Raw genomic sequence first — 24,681 nt, forward strand, 5'->3', positions numbered from 1 at the left:
CATTTTGTCAATGGTTCAGTGGGTCACTGGCTCACTGGATCAGTGGGTCAGTTTGGGTCAATGTGTCACTGGGTCAGTGTGGATCACTGGGTCAGTGTGGGTCAAATGGTCACTGGGTTGGTGTGGGTCACTGGCTCGGTGTGGGTCACTGGGTGGCTTGGTCACTGGGTCGGTGTGGGTCACTGGGTCACTGGGATCACTGTGTCAGTGTGGGTCACTTTGTCAATGGTTCAGTGGGTCACTGGGTCAGTTTGGGTCAATGGGTCACTGGATCAGTGTGGGTCTCTGGGTCAGTGTGGGTCAAAGGGTCACTGGATTGGTGTGGGTCACTGGTTCGCTGTGGGTCACTGGTTCGGTGTGGGTCACTGTGTCACGGGGTCGCTGTGCGTCACTGAGTCGGGGTGGGCCACTGGGTCACTGGGTTGATGTGGGCCACTGGGTCACTGGGTCACTGGGTCGGCGTGGGTCACTGGGTCACTTTGTCACTGGGTCGGTGTGGATCACTGGGTCGCTGGGTCTGTGTGGGTCTCTAGGTCAATGGGTCGGTGTGGGTACACTCGGTCAGTGTGGGTCACTGGGTCACTGGGTCACTGGGTCGGTGTGGGTCACTGGGTCACTGGGTCAGTGGGTCACTGGGTCAGTCAGACATTGCGTCAGTGTGGGTCACTGTGTCACTGGATCAGTATGGGTCACTGGGTCGGTGCATCACTGGGTCAGTGGATTGGTGGGTCATTGGGTAGTGGGTCATTGGGTCAGTGTGGGTCACTGGGTCGGGGTGGGCCACTGGGTCACTGGGTTGATGTGGGCCACTGGGTCACTGGGTCACTGGGTCGGCGTGGGTCACTGGGTCACTTTGTCACTGGGTCGGTGTGGATCACTGGGTCGCTGGGTCTGTGTGGGTCTCTAGGTCAATGGGTCGGTGTGGGTACACTCGGTCAGTGTGGGTCACTGGGTCACTGGGTCACTGGGTCGGTGTGGGTCACTGGGTCACTGGGTCAGTGGGTCACTGGGTCAGTCAGACATTGCGTCAGTGTGGGTCACTGTGTCACTGGATCAGTATGGGTCACTGGGTCGGTGCATCACTGGGTCAGTGGATTGGTGGGTCATTGGGTAGTGGGTCATTGGGTCAGTGTGGGTCACTGGGTCAGTATGGGTCACTGGGTCGGTGGGTAACTGGTTTAGTGGTTCACTGGGTCAGTGGATCTGTGTGGGTCACTGGGTCACTGGGTCGGTGTGGGTCACTCTGCCATTGGGTCACTAGGTCAGTGTGGATCACTGGGCCACTTGGTCACTGGGTCACTGGGTCAGTGTGGGTCACTTATTCACTGGGTCATTGGGTCGGTGTCAGTCAATGGGTTGCTGTGGGTCACTGGGCCACAGGGTCGGTGTGGGTCACTGGGACACTGGGTCACTGGGTCGGCGTTTGTCACTGGGTCACTGGGGTCACTGGGTCAGTGAGGTTCACTGGGTCACTGAGTCAGTGAGTCACTGGGTCACTGGATCAGTGGGTCACTGGGTCAGTGTGGGTCAATGGGTCATTGAGACGGTGTGGGCCACTGATCGGTGAGGGTCCCTGCATCACTGGGTAGGTGTGGGTCACTGCATCACTGGGTCACTGGGTCGGTGTAGATCACTGGGTCACTGGGTCAGCGTGGGTCACTGGGTCACTGTGTCTCTGGGTCGGTGTGGATCACTGGGTCGCTGGGTCTGTGTGGGTCTCTAGGTCAATGGGTCGGTGTGGGTCACTGAGTCACTACGTCACTGGGTCGGTGTGGGTCACTGGGTCACTGGGTCGGTGGGTCACTGGGTCAGTCGGACATTGGGTCGGTGTGGGTCACTGTGTTACTGGGTCCCTGGGTCACTGGGTCGGTGTGGGTCACTGGGTCGGTGTGGGTCACTGAGTCACTTTGTCACTGGGTCGGTGTGGGTCACTGGGTCACTGGGTCGGTGGGTCACTGGGTCAGTCGGACATTGGGTCGGTGTGGGTCACTGTGTTACTGGGTCCCTGGGTCACTGGGTCGGTGTGGGTCACTCTGTCATTCGGTCACTGGGTCAGTGTGGATCACTGGGTCACTGGGTCACTGGGCTCGGGGGCTTGCACGACCTGCCTAGAGGCCATTGCCTGCCTCATTGCCTCAACAGACTGGGTGTTGTGCTCCACCGCACTAATGAGCCAGTCCATGCTGTCAGTATGGTGCTGAGCGAGGGATTCGATACCGGCACCTATATCAGCCATGGTCTGCAGGCGATCTCTATCATCACTCATCCTCGATAGCTGGACCATCTTGTGAACTGGTGTGAGACGTCCTGCAACCTCACCAGCTTGTTGGGTCGGTGTAGGTCACTGGGTCACTGGGTCGGTGTGGGTCACTGGATCACTGGGTCGGTGTGGGTCACTGGGTCACTGCGGCACAGGGTTACTGGGCCGGTGTGAGTCACTGGGTCGGTGTGGGTCTCTGGGTCACTGGATCACTGGGTCGGTGTGGGTCACTGGGTCATTGGGTCGGTGTGGGTCACAGGTTCACTGGGTCGGTGTGGGTCACTGGGTCACTGAGTCACCAGGTCGGTGTGGGTCACTGGGTCACTGGATCACTTGGTCACTGGGTCACTGTTTCACTGGGTCACAGCATCGCTGTGGAACACTGAGCATCGCTGTGTGCGTCACCCGGTCACTGGGTCGGTGTGGGTCACTGTCACTGGGTCACTGGCTCATTTGGTCACTGGGTCATTGGGTCGCTGGGTCAGTGTAGCTCACTGGGTCATTGGGTCGGTGTGGGTAACTGGGTCACTGGGTCGTGTGGGTCACTGGGTTACTGCGTCGGTGGTTCACTGGGTCAGTGGGTCATTGGGTCGGTATGCATCACTGCGTCACTGGATTAGTATGGTTCACTGGTTCGGTGGGTCACTGGGTTGGTGGCTCACTGGATCAGTGGGTCATTGGGTCGGTGTGGGTCACTGCATCACTGGGTCAATATAGATCACTGGGTCGATGGGTAACTGGGTCAGTGGGTAACTGGATCAGTGGATCGGTGTGGATCACTGGGTCACTGGGTCGGTGTGGGTCACTGGTTTAGTGGGTCACTGGGTCAGTTGGGTCACTGGGCCACTGGGTCACTGTGTCGGCGTGGGTCTCTGGGTCACAGGCTCGCTGTGGGTCACTGGATCACTGGGTCGGTGCGGGTCACTGGCTCATTGGGTCACTGGGCCGGTTAGGGTCACTGGATCAGTGGGTCACTGGGTCAGTGTGGGTTACTGGATAACGTGGGTACTGGGCCATTGTGGGCCACTGGGTCACTGGGTGAGTGGGTCACTGGGTCACTGGATCAGTGGGTCACTGGATCAGTGTGGGTCCATGGGTCCCTGGGTCGTTGTGGGTCACTGGGTCAGTGTGGGTCACTGGGTCACTGGGTCGGTGTGGGTCACTGGGTCACTGGGATCACTGGGTCAGTGTGGGTCACTGGGTTAATGGTTCCGTTGGTCACTGGGTCACTGGGTCACTGGGTCGGTGTGGGTCACTGGTTCACTGGCTCACTGTGTCACTGGGTCGGTGTGGGTCACTGGGTCACTGGGTCAGTGTGGGTCACTGGGTCGGTGTGGGTCACTGGGTCACTGGGTCATTGGGTCCCTGGGTCACTGGCTCACTCGGTCGGTGTGGGTCACAGGGTCATTGGGTCAGTGTGGGTCTCTGGGTCACTGTGTAATTGGGTCGATGTGAGCCATTGGTTCACTTGGTCGATGTGGGTCACTGGTTCACTGGGTCACTGGGTCGGTTTGGGTCACTGGGTCACTGGGTCAGTGTTAATTGGGTCGGTGTGGGTCACTGTGTCACTGGATCACTGGGTTGGTGTGGGTCACTGTTTCACTGGGTCACTGGGTGGATGTGGGTCACTGGGTCACTGGGTGGGTCACTGGGGTCACTGGGTCGGTGTGGGTCACTGGGACACTGGGTCAGTGTGGGTCACTGGGTCATTGGGCCAGTGTGGGCCACTGGGTTACTGGGTCGGTGTGGATCACTGGGTCACGGGGATCAGTGGGTCACAGGGTTGGTGTGGGCCACTGGGTCACTTTGTTGGTGGGTCACTAGGTCAGTGGGTCACTGAGTCGGTGTGGGTCACTGGGTCGCTGAGTCAGTATGGGTCACTGGGTCGGTGCGTCACTGGGTCAGTGTGGGTCACTGGGTCACTGTGCCGGTGGCAGTCACTGGGTTGGTGTGGGTCACTGGGTCGGTAAGCATCACTGCGTCACTGGATTAGTATGGGTCACTGGTTCGGCGGGTCACTGGGTTGGTGGGTCACTGGATCAGTGGGTCATTGGGTCGGTGTGGGTCACTGCGTCACTGGGTCAATATGGGTCACTGGGTCACGGGGTCACTGTGGATCACTGAGTCTGTGTGGGTCACTGGTTCACTGGGTCACTGTGTCACTGGGTCGGTGTTGGTCACTGGGTCACTGGGATCACTGTGTCAGTGTGGGTCACTTTGTCAATGGTTCAGTGATTCACTGGGTCACTGGATCATTGGGTCAATATGGGTCAATGGGCCACTGGGTCACTGTGGGTCACTGAGTCAGTGTGGGTCAAAGGGTCACTGGGTCGGTGTGGGTCACTGGGTCACTGGGTCGCTGTGGGTCACTGGGTCACTGGATCGTGGGGTCGCTGTGGATCACTGAGTCTGTGTGGGTCACTGGGTCACTGGGTTGGTGTGGGTCACTGGTTCACTGGCTCACTGTGTCACTGGGTCGGTGTGGGTCACTGGGTCACTGGGTCGGTGTGGGTCACTGGGTCGGTGTGGGTCACTGGGTCACTGGGTCATTGGGTCCCTGAGTCACTGGCTCACTGGGTCGGTGTGGGTCACAGGGTCATTGGGTCAGTGTGGGTCTCTGGGTCACTGTGTAACTGGGTCGATGTGAGCCATTGGTTCACTTTGTCGATGTGGTTCACTGGTTCACTGGGTCACTGGGTCGGTTTGGGTCACTGGGTCACTGGGTCAGTGGTCATTGGGTCGGTGTTGGTCACTGTGTCACTGGGTCACTGGGTTGGTGTGGGTCACTGTTTCACTGGGTCACTGGGTGGATGTGGGTCACTGGGTCACTGGGTCGATGTGGATCACTGGGTCATTGTATCACTGGTTCGGCGTGGGTCACTGGGTCACTGGTTCACTGGGCCGCTGGGTCGGTGTGGGTCATTGGATCACTGGGACACTGGGTCGGTATGGGTCACTGGGTCACTAGGTCACTGGGTCGGTGTGGGTCACTGGTTCAGTGGGTCACTGGGTTGGTTGGGTCACTGGGCCACTGGGTCACTGTGTCGGCGTAGGTAACTGGGTCACTGGATCAGTGGGTCACTGGGTCAGTGTGGGTCCATGGGTCACTGGGTCGCAGTGGGACACTGGGTCGGTGTGGGTCACTGGGTCACTGGCTCGATGTGGGTCACTTCGTCACTGGGTCACTTGGTCAGTGCGGGTCACTGGGTCACTGGGATCACTGTGTCAGTGTGGGTCACTTTGTCAATGGTTCAGTGGGTCACTGGGTTGCTGGATCAGTGGGTCAGTTTGTGTCAATGGGTCACTGGGTCAGTGTGGGTCAAAGGGACACTGGGTTGGTGTGGGTCACTGACTCGGTGTGTGTCACTGGGTCACTGGTTCGATGAGGATCACTAGTCACTGGGTCGGTGTGGGTCACTGGGTCACTGTCATTGTGGGTCACTGGATCACTGGGCCAGTGTGGGTCACTGGGTCAGTGTGGGTCACTGGGTCGGTGTGGGCCACTGTGTCACTGGGTCAGTGTTGGTCACAGGGTCACTGGGTCGGTGTGGGTCGCTGGGTCACTGGGTCTCTGGGTCACTGGGTTGGTGTGGGTCACTGCAACATTGAGTCACTAGGTCGGTGTGGATCACTGCGTCACTGGGTCAGTGTGGATCATGGGGTCATTGTATCGCTGGTTCGGTGTGAGACACTGGGTAACTGTGTAGCTGGGTCGGTGTGGGTCATTGGATCACTGGGACACTAGGTCGGTGTGGGTCACTGGGTCATTGGGTCGGTGTGGGTCACTGGTTCAGTGGGTCACTGGGTCACTAGGTCGGTTGGGTCACTGGGCCACTGTGTCACTGTGTCACTGGGTCAGTGTGGGTCACTGGGGCACTGGGTCGATGTGGGCCATTGGTTCACTTGGTCGGTGTGGGTCACTGGTTCACTGGGTCACTGGGTCGGTGGGTCACTGGGTCAGTGGATTGGTGGGTCACTGGGTCACCGGTAATTGGGTCGGTGTGGGTCACTGTGTCACTGTGTCACTGGGTCGATGTGGGTCACTGTTTCACTGGATCACTGGACAGGTGTGGGTCACTGGGTCACTGGCTTGATGTGGGTCACTGGGTCACAGGGTGGGTGTGGGTCACTGGGTCACTGGGTCGGTGTGGGTCACTGGGACACTGGATCAGTGCGGGTCACTGGGTCATTGGGTCGGTGTGGGTCACTGGCTGACTGGGTCGGTGTGGATCACTGGGTCACTGGGTCAGTGGGTCACAGGGTTGGTGTGGGCCACTGGGTCACTTTGTTGGTGGGTCACTGGGTCAGTGGTTCACTGAGTCAGTGTGGGTCACTGGCTCACTGAGTCAGTATGGGTACACTGGGTCGGTGCGTCACTGGGTCGGTGTGGGTCACTGGGTCACTGCGACGGTGTCAGTCACTGGGTCGGTGTGGGTCACTGGGGGCACTGGGTCAATGTGGGGCACTGGGTCAATGGTTCAGTGGGGCACTGGGTCACTGGATCAGTGGGTCAATGGGTCATATGGGTCAGTGTGTGTCACTGGGTCAGTGTGGGTCAAAGGTTCACGGGGTTGGTGTGGGTCACTGGGACATTGGGTCGGTGTGGGTCACTGGGACACTGGGTCACTGGGTCACTGGGTCGGTGTGGGTCACTGCAACACTGGATCACTAGGTCAGTGTGGGTCACTGTGTCACTGGGTCGATGTGGATCACTGGGTCATTGTATCACTGGTTCGGCGTGGGTCACTGGGTCACTGGGTCGCTGGGTCGGTGTGGGTCATTGGATCACTGGGACACTGGGTCGGTATGGGTGACTGGGTCACTGGGTCGGTGTGGGTCACTGGTTCAGTGGGTCACTGGGTTGGTTGGGTCACTGGGCCACTGGGTCACTGTGTCGGCGTGGGTCACTGGGTCACTGGATCAGTGGGTCACTGGGTCACTGGATCAGTGGGTCACTGGGTCAGTGTGGGTCCATGGGTCACTGGGTCGCAGTGGGTCACTGGGTCGGTGTGGGTCACTGGGTCACTAGCTCTATGTGGGTCACTTCGTCACTGGGTCACTTGGTCAGTGCGGGTCACTGGGTCACTGGGATCACTGTGTCAGTGTGGGTCACTTTGTCAATGGTTCAGTGGGTCACTGGGTTGCTGGATCAGTGGGTCAGTTTGTGTCAATGGGTCACTGGGTCAGTGTGGTTCAAAGGGACACTGGGTTGGTGTGGGTCACTGACTCGGTGTGGGTCACTGGGTCACTGGTTCGATGAGGGTCACTAGTCACTGGGTCGGTGTGGGTCACTGGGTCACTGTCATTGTAGGTCACTGGGTCACTGGGCCAGTGTGGGTCACTGGGTCAGTGTGGGTCACTGGGTCGGTGTGGGTCACTGGGCCAGTGTTGGTCACAGGGTCAGTGGGTCAGTGGGTCACTGGGTCGGTGTGGGTCGCTGGGTCACTGGGTCTCTGGGTCACTGGGTCACTGGGTTGGTGTGGGTCACTGCAACACTGGGTCACTAGGTCGGTGTGGATCACTGCGTCACTGGATCAGTGTGGATCACGGGGTCATTGTATCACTGGTTCGGTGTGGGTCACTGGGTCGCTGGGTCATTGGATCACTGGGACACTGGGTCAGTGTTGGTCACAGGGTCACTGGGTCGGTGTGGGTCGCTGGGTCACTGGGTCTCTGGGTCACTGGGTCACTGGGTTGGTGTGGGTCACTGCAACACTGGGTCACTAGGTCGGTGAGGATCACTGCGTCACTGGGTCAGTGTGGATCACGGGGTCATTGTATCACTGGTTCGGTGTGAGTCACTGGGTCACTGGGTAGCTGGGTCGGTGTGGGTCATTGGATCACTGGGACACTGGGCCAGTGTTGGTCACAGGGTCAGTGGGTGACTGGGTCACTGGGTCGGTGTGGGTCGCTGGGTCACTAGGTCTCTGGGTCACTGGGTCACTGGGTTGGTGTGGGTCACTGCAACACTGGGTCACTAGGTCGGTGTCGGTCACTGCGTCACTGGGTCAGTGTGGATCACTGGGTCATTGTATCACTGGTTCGGTGTGAGTCACTGGGTCACTGGGTAGCTGGGTCGGTGTGGGCCATTGGATCACTGGGACACTGGGTCGGTGTGGGTCACTGGGTCATTGGGTCGGTGTGGGTCACTGGTTCAGTGGGTCACTGGGTCACTGGGTCGGTGTAGGTCACTGGTTCAGTGGGTCACTGGGTAACAGGCTCGCTGTGGGTCACTGGGCCACTGGGTCACTGGGTCGGTGTGGGTCACTGGCTCGTTGGTTCACTGGGTCAGTGTGTTTCACTGGATCACTGGGTCACTGGGTCAGTGTGGGTCACTGGGTCACTTGGGTCACTGGGTCATTGCGGGCCACTGGGTCACTGGGTGAGTGGGTCACTGGGTCACTGGATCAGTGGGTCACTGGGTCAGTGTGGGTCCATGGGTCACTGGGTCGTAGTGGGTCACTGGGTCATCTGGGTCACTGGGTTGGTGTGGGTCACTGCAACACTGGGTGACTAGGTCGGTATGGGTCACTAGGTCACTGGGTCACTGGGTCTGTGTGGATCACTGGGTCATTGTATTACTGGTTCGGTGTGGGTCACTGGGTCGCTGGGTCACTGGGCCACTGGTTCACTGGGTCAGTGTGGGTCACTGGTTCAGTGGGTCACTGGGTCACTGGATCGGTGTGGGTCACTGGGTCACTGCGCCGGTGTCAGTCACTGGATCGGTGTGGGTCACTAGGTCACTGGCTCGCTGTGGGTCAGTGGGTCACTGGGGTCACTGGGCCAGTGTGCGTCACTGGGTCAATGGTTCAGTGGTCCACTGGGTCACTTGATTAGTGGGTCAGTGTGGGTCAAAGGGTCACTGGGTTCGTGTGGGTCACTGGGACATTGGGTCGGTGTGGGTCACTGGGTCGCTGGGTCACTGGGTCACTGGGTCACTGGGTTGGTGTGGGTCACTGCAACACTGGGTAACTAGGTCGGTGTCGGTCACTGCGTCACTGGGTCAGTGTGGATCACTGGGTCATTGTATCACTGGTTCGGTGTGGGTCACTGGGTCACTGGGTAGCTGGTTCGGTGTGGGTCATTGGATCACTGGGAAACTGGGTCGGTGTGGGTCACTGGGTCAGTGGGTCGGTGTGGGTCACTGGTTCAGTGGGTCACTGGGTCGGTTGGGTCACTGGGCTTCTGGGTCACTGTGTCGGTGTGGGTCACTGGGTCACAGGCTCGCTGTGGGTCACTGGGTCACTGGGTCATTGGGTCGATGTGGGTCACTGGCTCATGGGGTCACTGGGTCCGTGTGTTTCACTGGATCACTGAGTCACTGGGTCAGTGTAGGTCACTGGGTCACTTGGGTCACTGGGTCATTCCGGGTCACTGGGTCACTGAATCAGTGGGTCACTGGGTCAGTGTGGGTCCATGGGTCACTGGGTCGTACTGGGTCACTGGGTCGGTATGGGTCACTGGGTCACTGGCTCGGTGTGGGTCACGGTGTCACTGGGTCACTTGGTCAGTGCGGGTCACTGGGATCACTGTGTTAGTGTGGGTCACTTTGTCAATGGTTCAGTGGGTCACTGGGTAGCTGGATCAGTGGGTCAGTTTGTGTCAATGGGTCACTGGGTCAGTGTGGGTCACAGGGACACTGGGTTGGTGTGGGTCACTGCCTCGGTGTGGGTCACTGGGGTCACTGGGTCAATGTGGGGCACTGGGTCACTGGATCACTGGGTCAATGTGGGTCAATGGGTCATATGGGTCAGTGTGTGTCAAAGGTTCACGGGGTTGGTGTGGGTCACTGGGACATTGGGTCGGTGTGGGTCACTGGGACACTGGGTCACTGGGTCACTGGGTTGGTGTGGGTCACTGCAACACTGGGTCACTAGGTCAGTGTGGGTCACTGGGTCACTGGGTCGATGTGGATCACTGGGTCATTGTATCACTGGTTCGGCGTGGGTCACTGGGTCACTGGGTCGCTGGGTCGCTGGGTCGGTGTGGGTCATTGGATCACTGGGACACTGCGTCGGTATGGGTCACTGGGTCATTGGGTCGGTGAGGGTCACTGTGTCACTGGGCCAGTGTTGGTCACAGGGTCAGTGGGTCGCTGGGTCACTGGGTTGGTGTGGGTCGCTGGGTCACTGGGTCTCTGGGTCACTGGGTCACTGGTTTGTTGTGGGTCACTGCAACACTGGGTCACTAGGTCGGTGTGGGTCACTGCGTCACTGGGTCAGTGTGGATCATGGGGTCATTGTATCACTGGTTCGGTGTGAGTCACTGGGTCACTGGGTAGCTGGGTCGGTGTGGGTCATTGGATCACTGGGACACGGGGTCGGTGTGGGTCACTGGGTCATTGGGTCGGTGTGGGTCACTGGTACAGTGGATCAATGGGTCACTGGGTCAGTGTAGGTCACTGGGTCACTGGGTCGGTGTGGGTCACTAGCTCATTGGTTCACTGGGTCGGTGTGTTTCACTGGATCACTGGGTCACTGGGTCAGTGCGGGTCACTGGGTCACTGGGTCATTGCGGGTCACTGGGTGAGTGGGTCACTGGGTCACTGGATCAGTGGGTCACTGGGTCAGTGTGGGTCCATGGGTCACTGGGTCGTAGTGGGTCACTGGGTCATCTGGGTCACTGGGTCACTGGGTTGGTGTGGGTCACTGCAACACCGGGTGACTAGGTCGGTATGGGTCACTAGGTCACTGGGTCACTGGGTCTGTGTGGATCACTGGGTCATTGTATTACTGGTTCGGTGTGGGTCACTGGGTCGCTGGGTCACTGGGCCACTGGTTCACTGGATCGGTATGGGTCACTGGTTCAGTGCGTCGCTGGGTCACTGGGTCGATGTGGGTCACTGGGTCACTGCGCCGGTGTCAGTCACTGGGTCGGTGTGGGTCACTAGGTCACTGGCTCGCTATGGGTCACTGGGTCACTGGGGTCACTGGGTCTGTGTGCGTCACTGGGTCAATGGTTCAGTGGTCCACTGGGTCACTTGATCAGTGGGTCAATGTGGATCAATGGGTCACTGGGTCAGTGTGAGTCACTGGGTCAGTGTGGGTCACTAGGACATTGGTTCGGTGTGGGTCACTGGGTCACTGGGTCACTGGGTCACTGGGTTGGTGTGTGTCACTGCAACACTGGGTAACTAGGTCGGTGTCGGTCACTGCGTCACTGGGTCAGTGTGGATCACTGGGTCATTGTATCACTGGTTCGGTGTGGGTCACTGGGTCACTGGGTAGCTGGGTCGGCGTGGGTCATTGGATCACTGGGACACTGGGTCGGTGTGGGTCACTGGGTCATTGGGTCGGTGTGGGTCACTGGTTCAGTGGGTCACTGGGTCGGTTGGGTCACTGGGCTTCTGGGTCACTGTGTCGGTGTGGGTCACTGGGTCACAGGCTCGCTGTGGGTCACTGGGTCACTGGGTCAATGGGTCATTGGGTCGATGTGGGTCACTGGCTCATTGGGTCACTGGGTCCGTGTGTTTCACTGGATCACTGGGTCACTAGGTCAGTGTAGGTCACTGGGTCACTTGGGTCACTGGGTCATTCCGGGTCACTGGGTCACTGCGTGAGTGGGTCACTGGGTCACTGGACCAGTGGGTCACTGGGTCAGTGTGGGTCCATGGGTCACTGGGTCGTACTGGGTCACTGGGTCGGTGTGGGTCACTGGGTCACTGGCTCGGCGTGGGTCACTGTGTCACTGGGTCACTTGGTCAGTGCGGGTCACTGGGATCACTGTGTTAGTGTGGGTCACTTTGTCAATGGTTCAGTGGGTCACTGGGTAGCTGGATCAGTGGGTCAGTTTGTGTCAATGGGTCACTGGGTCAGTGTGGGTCAAAGGGACACTGGGTTGGTGTGGGTCACTGTCTCGGTGTGGGTCACTGGGTCACTGGTTCGATGAGGGTCACTAGTCACTTGGTCAGTGTGGGTCAATGGGTCACTGCCATTGTGTCACTGGGTCACTGGGCCAGTGTGGGTCACTGGGTCAGTGTGGGTCACTGGGTCGGTGTGGGTCACTGTGTCACTGGGTCAGTGTTGGTCACAGGGTCAGTGGGTCACTGGGCCACTGGGTCACTGGGCCGGTGTGGGTCACTGGGTCACTGTGTCACTGGGCCGGCGTGGGTCACTGGGTCACTAGGTCGGTGTGGATCACTGGGTCGGTGGGTCACTGGGCAAGTGGGTCAGTGGGTCACATGGTTGGTGTGGGCCACTGGGTCACCTTGTTGGTGGGTCACTGGGTCAGTGGGTCACTGAGTCGGTGTGGGTCAATGGGTCACTGAGTCAGTGTGGGTCACTGGGTCGGTGCGTCACTGGGTCGGTGTGGGTCACTGGGTCATTGGCTCGGTGTGGGTCATTGGGTCACTGGGTCGATGTGGGCCACTGGGGTCACTGTGGCAGTGTGGGTCACTGGGTCAATGGTTCAGTGGGTCACTGGTTCACTGGATCAGTGGGTCAATGTGGGTCAATGGGTCACTGGGTCAGTGTGGGTCACTGGGTCAGTGTGCATCAAAGGCTCACTGGGTTGGTGTGGGTCACTGGGACACTGGGTCGGTGTGGGTCACTGGGTCACTGGGGTGGTGTGGGTCACTGCATCACTGGGTCACTCGGTCAGTGTGGGTCACTGGGTCACTGTCGGTGTGGATCACTGGGCCATTGTATCACTGGTTCGGCGTGGGTCACTGGGTCACTGGGTCGCTATTTCGGGGTGGGTCATTGGATCACTGGGACACTGGGTCGGTGAGGGTCACTGGGTCGGTGTAGGCCACTGGTTCAGTGGGTCACTGGGTCACCGGGTCGGTTGGGTCACTGGGCCACTGTGTCACTGTGTCGGTGTGGGTCACTGGGTCACAGGCTCGCTGTGGGTCACTGGGCCACTGGGTCACTGGGTCGCTTTGGGTCACTGGCTCATTGGTTCACTGGGTCGGTGTGTTTCACTGGATCACTTGGTCACTGGGTCAGTGTGGGTCACTGGGTCACTTGGGTCACTGGATCATTGCGGGTCACTGTGTCACTGGGTGAGTGGGTCACTGGGTCACTGGATCAGTGGGTCAGTGTGGGTCCATGGGTCACTGGGTCGTAGTGGGTCACTGGGTTATCTGGATCACTGGGTCACTGGGTCGGTATGGGTCACTGGGTCACTGGCTCGGTGTGGGTCACTGTGTCACTGGGTCACTTGGTCAGTGCGGGTCACTGGGATCACTGTGTTAGTGTGGGTCACTTTGTCAATGGTTCAGTGGGTCACTGGGTAGCTGGATCAGTGGGTCAGTTTGTGTCAATGGGTCACTGGGTCAGTGTGGGTCAAAGGAACACTGGGTTGGTGTGGGTCATTGGGTCACTGGGTCGATGTGGGCCACTGGGGTCACTGTGGCAGTGTGGGTCACTGGGTCAATGGTTCAGTGGGCCACTGGGTCACTGGATCAGTGGGTCAATGTGGGTCAATGGGTCACTGGGTCAGTGTGGGTCACTGGGTCAGTGTGCATCAAAGGGTCACTGGGTTGGTGTGGGTCACTGGGACACTGGGTCGGTGTGGGTCACTGGGTCACTGGGTCACTGGGTTGGTGTGGATCACTGCACCACTGGGTCACTCGGTCAGTGTGGGTCACTGGGTTACTGGGTTGGTGTGGGCCATTGGATCACTGGGACACTGGGTCGGTGTGGGTCACTGGGTCACTTGGTCACTGGGTCGGTGTAGGTCACTGGTTCAGTGGGTCACTGGGTCACTGGGTCGGTTGGGTCACTGGGCCACTGTGTCACTGTGTCGGTGTGGGTCACTGGGTCACAGGCTCGCTTTGGGTCACTGGGCCACAGGGTCACTGGGTCGGTGTGGGTCACTGGCTCATTGGTTCACTGGGTCGGTGTGTTTCACTGGATCACTTGGTCACTGGGTCAGTGTGGGTCACTGGGTCACTTGGGTCACTGGGTCATTGCGGGTCACTGGGTCACTGGGTGAGTGGGTCACTGAGTCACTGGATCAGTGGGTCACTGGGTCAGTGTGGGTCCATGGGTCACTGGGTCGTAGTGGGTCACTGGGTTATCTGGGTCACTGGGTCACTGGGTCGGTGTGGTTCACTGGTTCACTGGCTCTGTGTGGGTCACTGGTCACTGGGTCGGTGTGGATCACTGGGTCATTGTATCACTGGTTCGGTGTGGGTCACTGGGTCGCTGGGTCATTGGATCACTGGGACACTGGGTCGGTGTGGGTCACTGGGTCACTGGGCCACTGGGTCACTGGGTAGGTGTGGGTCAGTGGGTCACTGGGTCACTGGGTCGGTGTGGGTCACTGGGTCACTGCGCCGGTGTCAGGCACTGGGTCGGTGTGGGTCACTAGGTCACTGGCTCGGTGTGGATCACTGGGTCACTGGGGTCACTGGTTCAGTGTGCGTCACTGGGTCAATGGTGCAGTGGTTTACTGGGTAACTTGATCAGTGGGTCAATGTGGATCAATGGATCACTGGGTCAGTGTGGGTCACTGGGGCAGTGTGGGTCAAAGGGTCACTGGGTTCGTGTGGGTCACTGGGTCACTGGGTCACTGGGTTGGTGTGGGTCACTGCAACACTGGGTCACTAGGTCGGTGTCGGTCACTGCGTCACTGGTTCGGTGTGGGTCACTGGGTCACTGGGTAGCTGGGTCGGTGTGGGTCATTGGATCACTGGGACACTGGGTCGGTGTGGGTCACTGGGTCATTGGGTCGGTGTGGGTCACTGGTTCAGTGGGTCACTGGGTCACTGGGTCGGTTGGGTCACTGGGCTTCTGGGTCACTGTGTCGGTGTGGGTCACTGGGTCACAGGCTCGCTGTGGGTCACTGGGTCACTGGGTCATTGGGTCGAAGTGGGTCACTGGCTCATTGGGTCACTGGGTCCGTGTGTTTCACTGGGTCACTGGGTCACTGGGTCAGTGTAGGTCACTGGGTCACTTGGGTCACTGGGACATTCCGGGTCACTGGGTCACTGGATCAGTGGGTCACTGGGTCAGTGTGGGTCCATGGGTCACTGGGTCGCACTGGGTCACTGGGTCGGTATGGGTCACTGGGTCACTGGCTCGGTGTGGGTCACTGTGTCACTGGGTCACTTGGTCAGTGCGGGTCACTGGGATCACTGTGTTAGTGTGGGTCACTTTGTCAATGGTTCAGTGGGTCACTGGGTAGCTGGATCAGTGGGTCAGTTTGTGTCAATGGGTCACTGGGTCAGTGTGGGTCAAAGGAACACTGGGTTGGTGTGGGTCACTGGCTCGGTGTGGGTCACTGGGTCACTGGCTCGCTGTGGGTCACTGGGTCACTGGGTCATTGGGTCGAAGTGGGTCACTGGCTCATTGGGTCACTGGGTCCGTGTGTTTCACTGGGTCACTGGGTCACTGGGTCAGTGTAGGACACTGGGTCACTTGGGTCACTGGGACATTCCGGGTCACTGGGTCACTGGGTCACTGGATCAGTGGGTCACTGGGTCAGTGTGGGTCCATGGGTCACTGGGTCGCACTGGGTCACTGGGTCGGTATGGGTCACTGGGTCACTGGCTCGGTGTGGGTCACTGTGTCACTGGGTCACTTGGTCAGTGCGGGTCACTGGGATCACTGTGTTAGTGTGGGTCACTTTGTCAATGGTTCAGTGGGTCACTGGGTAGCTGGATCAGTGGGTCAGTTTGTGTCAATGGGTCACTGGGTCAGTGTGGGTCAAAGGAACACTGGGTTGGTGTGGGTCACTGGCACGGTGTGGGTCACTGGGTCACTGGTTCGATGAGGGTCACTAGTCACTTGGTCGGTGTGGGTCAATGGGTCACTGCCATTGTGTCACTGGGTCACTGGGCCAGTGTGGGTCACTGGGTCAGTGTGGGTCACTGGGTCGGTGTGGGTCACTGTGTCACTGGGTCAGTGTTGGTCACAGGGTCAGTGGGTCACTGGGCCACTGGGTCACTGGGCCGGTGTGGGTCACTGGGTCACTGGGTCACTGGGCCGGTGTGGGCCACTGGGTCACTAGGTCGGTGTGGATCACTGGGTCGGTGGGTCACTGGGCAAGTGGGTCAGTGGGTCACATAGTTGGTGTGGGCCACTGGGTCACCTTGTTGGTGGGTCACTGGGTCAGTGGGTCACTGAGTCGGTGTTGGTCAATGGGTCACTGAGTCAGTGTGGGTCACTGGGTCGGTGCGTCACTGGGTCGGTGTGGGTCACTGGGTCATTGGCTCGGTGTGGGTCATTGGGTCACTGGGTCGATGTGGGCCACTGGGGTCACTGTGGCAGTGTGGGTCACCGGGTCACTGGATCAGTGGGTCAATGTGGGTCAATGGGTCACTGGGTCAGTGTGGGTCACTGGGTCAGTGTGCATCAAAGGCTCACTGGGTTGGTGTGGGTCACTGGGACACTGGGTCGGTGTGGGTCACTGGGTCACTGGGTTGGTGTGGGTCACTGCATCACTGGGTCACTCGGTCAGTGTGGGTCACTGGGTCACTGTCGGTGTGGATCACTGGGTCATTGTATCACTGGTTCGGCGTGGGTCACTGAGTCACTGGGTCGCTATTTCGGGGTGAGTCATTGGATCACTGGGACACTGGGTCGGTGTGGGTCACTGGGTCACTGGGTCGGTGTAGGTCACTGGTTCAGTGGGTCACTGGGTCACCGGGTCGGTTGGGTCACTGGGCCACTGTGTCACTGTGTCGGTGTGGGTCACTGGGTCACAGGCTCGCTGTGGGTCACTGGGCCACTGGGTCACTGGGTCACTGTGGGTCACTGGCTCATTGGTTCACTGGGTCGGTGTGTTTCACTGGATCACTTGGTCACTGGGTCAGCGTGGGTCACTGGGTCACTTGGGTCACTGGATCATTGCGGGTCACTGGGTCACTGGGTGAGTGGGTCACTGGGTCACTGGATCAGTGGGTCAGTGTGGGTCCATGGGTCACTGGGTGGGTCACTGGGTTATCTGGATCACTGGGTCACTGGGTCGGTATGGGTCACTGGGTCACTGGCTCGGTGTGGGTCACTGTGTCACTGGGTCACTTGGTCAGTGCGGGTCACTGGGATCACTGTGTTAGTGTGGGTCACTTTGTCAATGGTTCAGTGGGTCACTGGGTAGCTGGATCAGTGGGTCAGTTTGTGTCAATGGGTCACTGGGTCAGTGTGGGTCAAAGGAACACTGGGTTGGTGTGGGTCATTGGGTCACTGGGTCGATGTGGGCCACTGGAGTCACTCTGGCAGTGTGGGTCACTGGGTCAATGGTTCAGTGGGTCACTGGGTCACTGGATCAGTGGGTCAATGTGGGTCAATGGGTCACTGGGTCAGTGTAGGTCACTGGGTCAGTGTGCATCAAAGGGTCACTGGGTTGGTGTGGGTCACCGGGACACTGGGTCGGTGTGGGTCACTGGGTCACTGGTTCACTGGGTTGGTGTGGATCACTGCACCACTGGGTCACTCGGTCAGTGTGGGTCACTGGGTCACTGGGTTGGTGTGGGCCATTGGATCACTGGGACACTGGGTCGGTGTGGGTCACTGGGTCACTGGGTCACTGGGTCGGTGTAGTTCACTGGTTCAGTGGGCCACTGGGTCACTGGGTCGGTTGGGTCACTGGGCCACTGTGTCACTGTGTCGGTGTGGGTCACTGGGTCACAGGCTCGCTGTGGGCCACTGGGCCACTGGGTCACTGGGTCGGTGTGGGTCACTGGCTCATTGGTTCACTGGGTCGGTGTGTTTCACTGGATCACTTGGTCACTGGGTCAGTGTGGGTCACTGGGTCACTTGGGTCACTGGGTCATTGCGGGTCACTGGGTCACTGGGTGAGTGGGTCACTGGGTCACTGGATCAGTGGGTCACTGGGTCAGTGTGGGTCCATGGGTCACTGGGTCGTAGTGGGTCACTGGGTTATCTGGGTCACTGGGTCACTGGGTTGGTGTGGTTCACTGGTTCACTGGCTCTGTGTGGGTCACTGGTCACTGGGTCGGTGTGGATCACTGGGTCATTGTATCACTGGTTCGGTGTGGGTCACTGAGTCGCTGGGTCATTGGATCACTGGGACACTGGGTCGGTGTGGGTCACTGGGTCACTGGGCCACTGGGTCACTGGGTAGGTGTGGGTCAGTGGGTCACTGGGTCACTGGGTCGGTGTGGGTCACTGGGACACTGCGCCGGTGTCAGTCACTGGGTCGGTGTGGGTCACTAGGTCACTGGCTCGGTGTGGATCACTGGGTCACTGGGGTCACTGGTTCAGTGTGCGTCACTGGGTCAATGGTGCAGTGGTTTACTGGGTAACTTGATCAGTGGGTCAATGTGGATCAATGGGTCACTGGGTCAGTGTGGGTCACTGGGTCAGTGTGGGTCAAAGGGTCACTGGGTTCGTGTGGGTCACTGGGACACTGGGTCGGTGTGGGTCACTGGGTCACTGGGTTGGTGTGGGTCACTGCAACACTGGGTCACTAGGTCGGTGTCGGTCACTGCGTCACTGGGTCAGTGTGGATCACTGGGTCATTGTATCACTGGTTCGGTGTGTGTCACTGGGTCACTGGGTAGCTGGGTCGGTGTGGGTCATTGGATCACTGGGACACTGGGTCGGTGTGGGTCACTGGGTCATTGGGTCGGTGTGAGTCACTGGTTCAGTGGGTCACTGGGTCGGTTGGGTCACTGGGCTTCTGGGTCACTGTGTCGGTGTGGGCCACTGGGTCACAGGCTCGCTGTGGGTCACTGGGTCACTAGGTCACTGGGTCGATGTGGGTCACTGGCTCATTGGGTCACTGGGTCCGTGTGTTTCACTGGATCACTGGGTCACTGGGTCAGTGTAGGTCACTGGGTCACTTGGGTCACTGGGTCATTCCGTGTCACTGGGTCACTGAATCAGTGGGTCACTGGGTCAGTGTGGGTCCATGGGTCACTGGGTCGTACTGGGTCACTGGGTCGGTATGGGTCACTGGGTCACTGGCTCGGTGTGGGTCACTGTGTCACTGGGTCACTTGGTCAGTGCGGGTCACTGTGATCACTGTGTTAGTGTGGGTCACTTTGTCAATGGTTCAGTGGGTCACTGGGTAGCTGGATCAGTGGGTCAGTTTGTGTCAATGGGTCACTGGGTCAGTGTGGGTCACAGGGACACTGGGTTGGTGTGGGTCACTGCCTCGGTGTGGGTCACTGGGTCAATGTGGAGCACTGGGTCACTGGATCAGTGGGTCAATGTGGGTCAATGGGTCATATGGGTCAGTGTGTGTCACTGGGTCAGTGTGGGTCAAAGGTTCACGGGGTTGGTGTGGGTCACTGGGACATTGGGTCGGTGTGGGTCACTGGGACACTGGGTCACTGGGTCACTGGGTTGGTGTGGGTCACTGCAACACTGGGTCACTAGGTCAGTGTGGGTCACTGGGTCACTGGGTCGATGTGGATCACTGGGTCATTGTATCACTGGTTCGGCGTGGGTCACTGGGTCACTGGGTCGCTGGGTCGGTGTGGGTCATTGGATTACTGGGACACTGGGTCGGTATGGGTCACTGGGTCACTGGGTCACTGGTTCGGTGTGGTCACTGTGTCACTGGGCCAGTGTTGGTCACAGGGTCAGTGGGTCGCTGGGTCACTGGGTCGGTGTGGGTCGCTGGGTCACTGGGTCTCTGGGTCACTGGGTCACTGGGTTGGTGTGGGTCACTGCAACACTGGGTCACTAGGTCGGTGTGGGTCACTGCGTCACTGGGTCAGTGTGGATCACGGGGTCATTGTATCACTGGTTCGGTGTGAGTCACTGGGTCACTGGGTAGCTGGGTCGGTGTGGGTCATTGGATCACTGGGACACTGGGTCGGTGTGGGTCACTGGGTCATTGGGTCGGTGTGGGTCACTGGTTCAGTGGGTCAATGGGTCACTGGGTCAGTGTAGGTCACTGGGTCACTGGGTCGGTGTGGGGCACTGGCTCATTGGTTCACTGGGTCGGTGTGTTTCACTGGATCACTGGGTCACTGGGTCAGTGTGGGTCACTGGGTCACTGGGTCATTGCGGGTCACTGGGTCACTGGGTGAGTGGGTCACTGGGTCACTGGATCAGTGGGTCACTGGCTCAGTGTGGGTCCATGGGTCACTGGGTCGTAGTGGGTCACTGGGTCATCTGGGTCACTGGGTCACTGGGTTGGTGTGGGTCACTGCAACACTGGGTGACTAGGTCGGTATGGGTCACTAGGTCACTGGGTCACTGGGTCTGTGTGGATCACTGGGTCATTGTATTACTGGTTCGGTGTGGGTCACTGGGTCGCTGGGTCACTGGGCCACTGGTTCACTGGGTCGGCATGGGTCGTTAGTTCAGTGGGTCGCTGGGTCACTGGGTCGGTGTGGGTCACTGAGTCACTGCGCCGGTGTCAGTCACTGGGTCGGTGTGGGTCACTAGGTCACTGGCTCGCTGTGGGTCACTGGGTCACTGGGGTCACTGGGTCAGTGTGTGTCACTGGGTCAATGGTTCAGTGGTCCACTGGGTCACTTGATCAGTGGGTCAATGTGGATCAATGGGTCACTGGGTCAGTGTGGGTTACTGGGTCAGTGTGGGTCACTAGGACATTGGGTCGGTGTGGGTGACTGGGTCACTGGGTCACTGGGTCACTGGGTTGGTGTGGGTCACTGCAACACTGGGTCACTAGGTCGGTATCGGTCACTGCGTCACTGGGTCAGTGTGGATCACTGGGTCATTTTATCACTGGTTCGGTGTGGGTCACTGGGTCACTGGGTAGCTGGGTCGGTGTGGGTCATTGGATCACTGGGACACTGGGTCGGTGTGGGTCACTGGGTCATTGGGTCGGTGTGGGTCACTGGTTCAGTGGGTCATTGCGGGTCACTGGGTCACTGGGTGAGTGGGTCACTGGGTCACTGGATCAGTGGGTCACTGGGTCAGTGTGGGTCCATGGGTCACTGGGTCGTAGTGGGTCACTGGGTCATCTGGGTCACTGGGTCACTGGGTTGGTGTGGGTCACTGCAACACTGGGTGACTAGGTCGGTATGGGTCACTAGGCCACTGGGTTACTGGGTCTGTGTGGATCACTGGGTCATTGTATCACTGGTTCGGTGTGAGTCACTGGGTCACTGGGTAGCTGGGTCGGTGTGGGTCATTGGATCACTGGGACACTGGGTCGGTGTGGGTCACTGGGTCATTGGGTTGGTGTGGGTCACTGGTTCAGTGGGTCAATGGGTCACTGGGTCAGTGTAGGTCACTGGGTCACTGGGTCGGTGTGGGTCACTGGCTCATTGGTTCACTGGGTCGGTGTGTTTCACTGGATCACTGGGTCACTGGGTCAGTGTGGGTCACTGGGTCACTGGGTCATTGCGGGTCACTGGGTCACTGGGTGAGTGGGTCACTGGGTCACTGGATCAGTGGGTCACTGGGTCAGTGTGGGTCCATGGGTCACTGGGTCGTAGTGGGTCACTGGGTCATCTGGGTCACTGGGTCACTGGGTTGGTGTGGGTCACTGCAACACTGGGTGACTAGGTCGGTATGGGTCACTAGGTCACTGGGTCACTGGGTCTGTGTGGATCACTGGGTCATTGTATTACTGGTTCGGTGTGGGTCACTGGGTCGCTGGGTCACTGGGCCACTGGTTCACTGGGTCGGCATGGGTCATTGGTTCAGTGGGTCGCTGGGTCACTGGGTCGGTGTGGGTCACTGAGTCACTGCGCCGGTGTCAGTCACTGGGTCGGTGTGGGTCACTAGGTCACTGGCTCGCTGTGGGTCACTGGGTCACTGGGGTCACTGGGTCAGTGTGTGTCACTGGGTCAATGGTTCAGTGGTCCACTTGGTCACTTGATCAGTGGGTCAATGTGGATCAATGGGTCACTGGGTCACTGGGTCACTGGGTTGGTGTGGGTCACTGCAACACTGGGTCACTAGGTCGGTATCGGTCACTGCGTCACTGGGTCAGTGTGGATCACTGGGTCATTTTATCACTGGTTCGGTGTGGGTCACTGGGTCACTGGGTAGCTGGGTCGGTGTGGGTCATTGGATCACTGGGACACTGGGTCGGTGTGGGTCACTGGGTCATTGGGTCGGTGTGGGTCACTGGTTCAGTGGGTCACTGGGTCGGTTGGGTCACTGGGCTTCTGGGTCACTGTGTCGGTGTGGGTCACTGGGTCACAGGCTCGCTGTGGGTCACTGGTTCACTGGCTTATTGGGTCACTGGGTCCGTGTGTTTCACTGGATCACTGGGTCACTAGGTCAGTGTAGGTCACTGGGTCACTTGGGTCACTGGGTCATTCCGGGTCACTGGGTCACTGAATCAGTGGGTCACTGGGTCAGTGTGGGTCCATGGGTCACTGGGTCGTACTGGGTCACTGGGTCGGTATGGGTCACTGGGTCACTGTCTCGGTGTGGGTCACTGTGTCACTGGGTCACTTGGTCAGTGCGGGTCACTGGGATCACTGTGTTAGTGTGGGTCACTTTGTCAATGGTTCGGTGGGTCACTGGGTAGCTGGATCAGTGGGTCAGTTTGTGTCAATGGGTCACTGGGTCAGTGTGGGTCAAAGGGACACTGGGTTGGTGTGGGTCACTGCCTCGGTGTGGGTCACTGGGTCACTGGTTCGATGAGGGTCACTAGTCACTTGGTCGGTGTGGGTCAATGGGTAACTGCCATTGTGAGTCACTGGGTCACTGGGCCAGTGTGGGTCACTGGGTCAGTGTGGGTCACTGGGTCGGTGTGGGTCACTGTGTCACTGGGTCAGTGTTGCTCACAGGTTCTGTGGGTCACTTGGCCACTGGGTCACTGGGTCGGTGTGGGTCACTGGGTCACTGGGCCGGTGTAGGTCACTGGGTCACTAGGTCGGTGTGGATCACTGGGTCACTGGGTTGGTGGGTCACTGGGCCAGTGGGTCAGTGGGTCACATGGTTGGTGTGGGCCACTGGGTCACTTTGTTGGTGGGTCAGTGGGTCACTGAGTCGGTGTGGGTCAATGGGGCACTGAGTCAGTGTGGGTCACTGGGTCGGTTCGTCACTGGGTCGGTGTGGGTCACTGGGTCACTGGCTCGGTGTGGGTCATTGGGTCACTGGGTCGATGTGGGCCACTGGGGTCACTGTGGCAGTGTGGGTCACTGGGTCAATGGTTCAGTGGGTCACTGGGTCACTGGATCAGTGGGTCAATGTGGGTCAATGGGTCACTGGGTCAGTGTGGGTCACTGGGTCAGTGTGGGTCAAAGGGTCACTGGGTTGGTGTGGGTCACTGGTTCGGTGTGGGTCACTGGTTCGGTGTGGGTCACTGGGTCACAGGCTCGCTGTGGGTCACTGGACCACTGGGTCACTGGGTCGCTGTGGGTCACTGGCTCATTGGTTCACTGGGTCAGTGTGTTTCATTGGATCATTGGGTCACTGGGTCAGTGTGGGTCACTGGGTCACTTGGGTCACTGGGTCATTGCGGGTCACTGGGTCACTGGGTGAGTGGGTCACTGGGTCACTGGATCAGTGGGTCACTGGGTCAGTGTGGGTCCATGGGTCACTGGGTCGTAGTGGGTCACTGGGTCATCTGGGTCACTGGGTTGGTGTGGGTCACTGCAACACTGGGTGACTAGGTCGGTATGGGTCACTAGGTCACTGGGTCACTGGATCTGTGTGGATCACTGGATCATTGTATTACTGGTTCGGTGTGGGCCACTGGGTCACTGGGTCGCTGGGTCACTGGGCCACTGGTTCACTGGGTCGGTGTGGGTCACTGGTTCAGTGGGTCACTGGGTCACTGGATCGGTGTGGTTCACTGGGTCACTGCGCCGGTGTCAGTCACTGGGTCGGTGTGGGTCACTAGGTCACTGGCTCGCTGTGGGTCAGTGGGTCACTGGGGTCACTGGGTCAGTGTGCGTCACTGGGTCAATGGTTCAGTGGTCCACTGGGTCACTTGATCAGTTGGTCAATGTGGATCAATGGGTCACTGGGTCAGTGTGGGTCACTGGGTCAGTGTGGGTCAAAGGGTCACTGGGTTCGTGTGGGTCACTGGGACATTGGGTCGGTGTGGGTCACTGGGTCACTGGGTCACTGGGTTGGTGTGGGTCACTGCAACACTGGGTCACTAGGTCGGTGTCGGTCACTGCGTCACTGGGTCAGTGTGGATCACTGGGTCATTGTATCACTGGTTCGGTGTGGGTCACTGGGTCACTGGGTAGCTGGGTCGGTGTGGGTCATTGGATCACTGGGACACTGGGTCGGTGTGGGTCACTGGGTCATTGGGTCGGTGTGGGTCACTGGTTCAGTGGGTCACTGGGTCGGTTGGGTCACTGGGCTTCTGGGTCACTGTGTCGGTGTGGGTCACTGGGTCACAGGCTCGCTGTGGGTCACTGGCTCATTGGTTCACTGGGTCAGTGTGTTTCATTGGATCATTGGGTCACTGGGTCAGTGTGGGTCACTGGGTCACTTGGGTCACTGGGTCATTGCGGGTCACTGGGTCACTGGGTGAGTGGGTCACTGGGTCACTGGATCAGTGGGTCACTGGGTCAGTGTGGGTCCATGGGTCACTGGGTCGTAGTGGGTCACTGG

This window comes from Pristiophorus japonicus, chromosome 9 (genome assembly GCF_044704955.1).
Source record: "Pristiophorus japonicus isolate sPriJap1 chromosome 9, sPriJap1.hap1, whole genome shotgun sequence".
Lineage (NCBI taxonomy): Eukaryota > Metazoa > Chordata > Chondrichthyes > Pristiophoridae > Pristiophorus > Pristiophorus japonicus.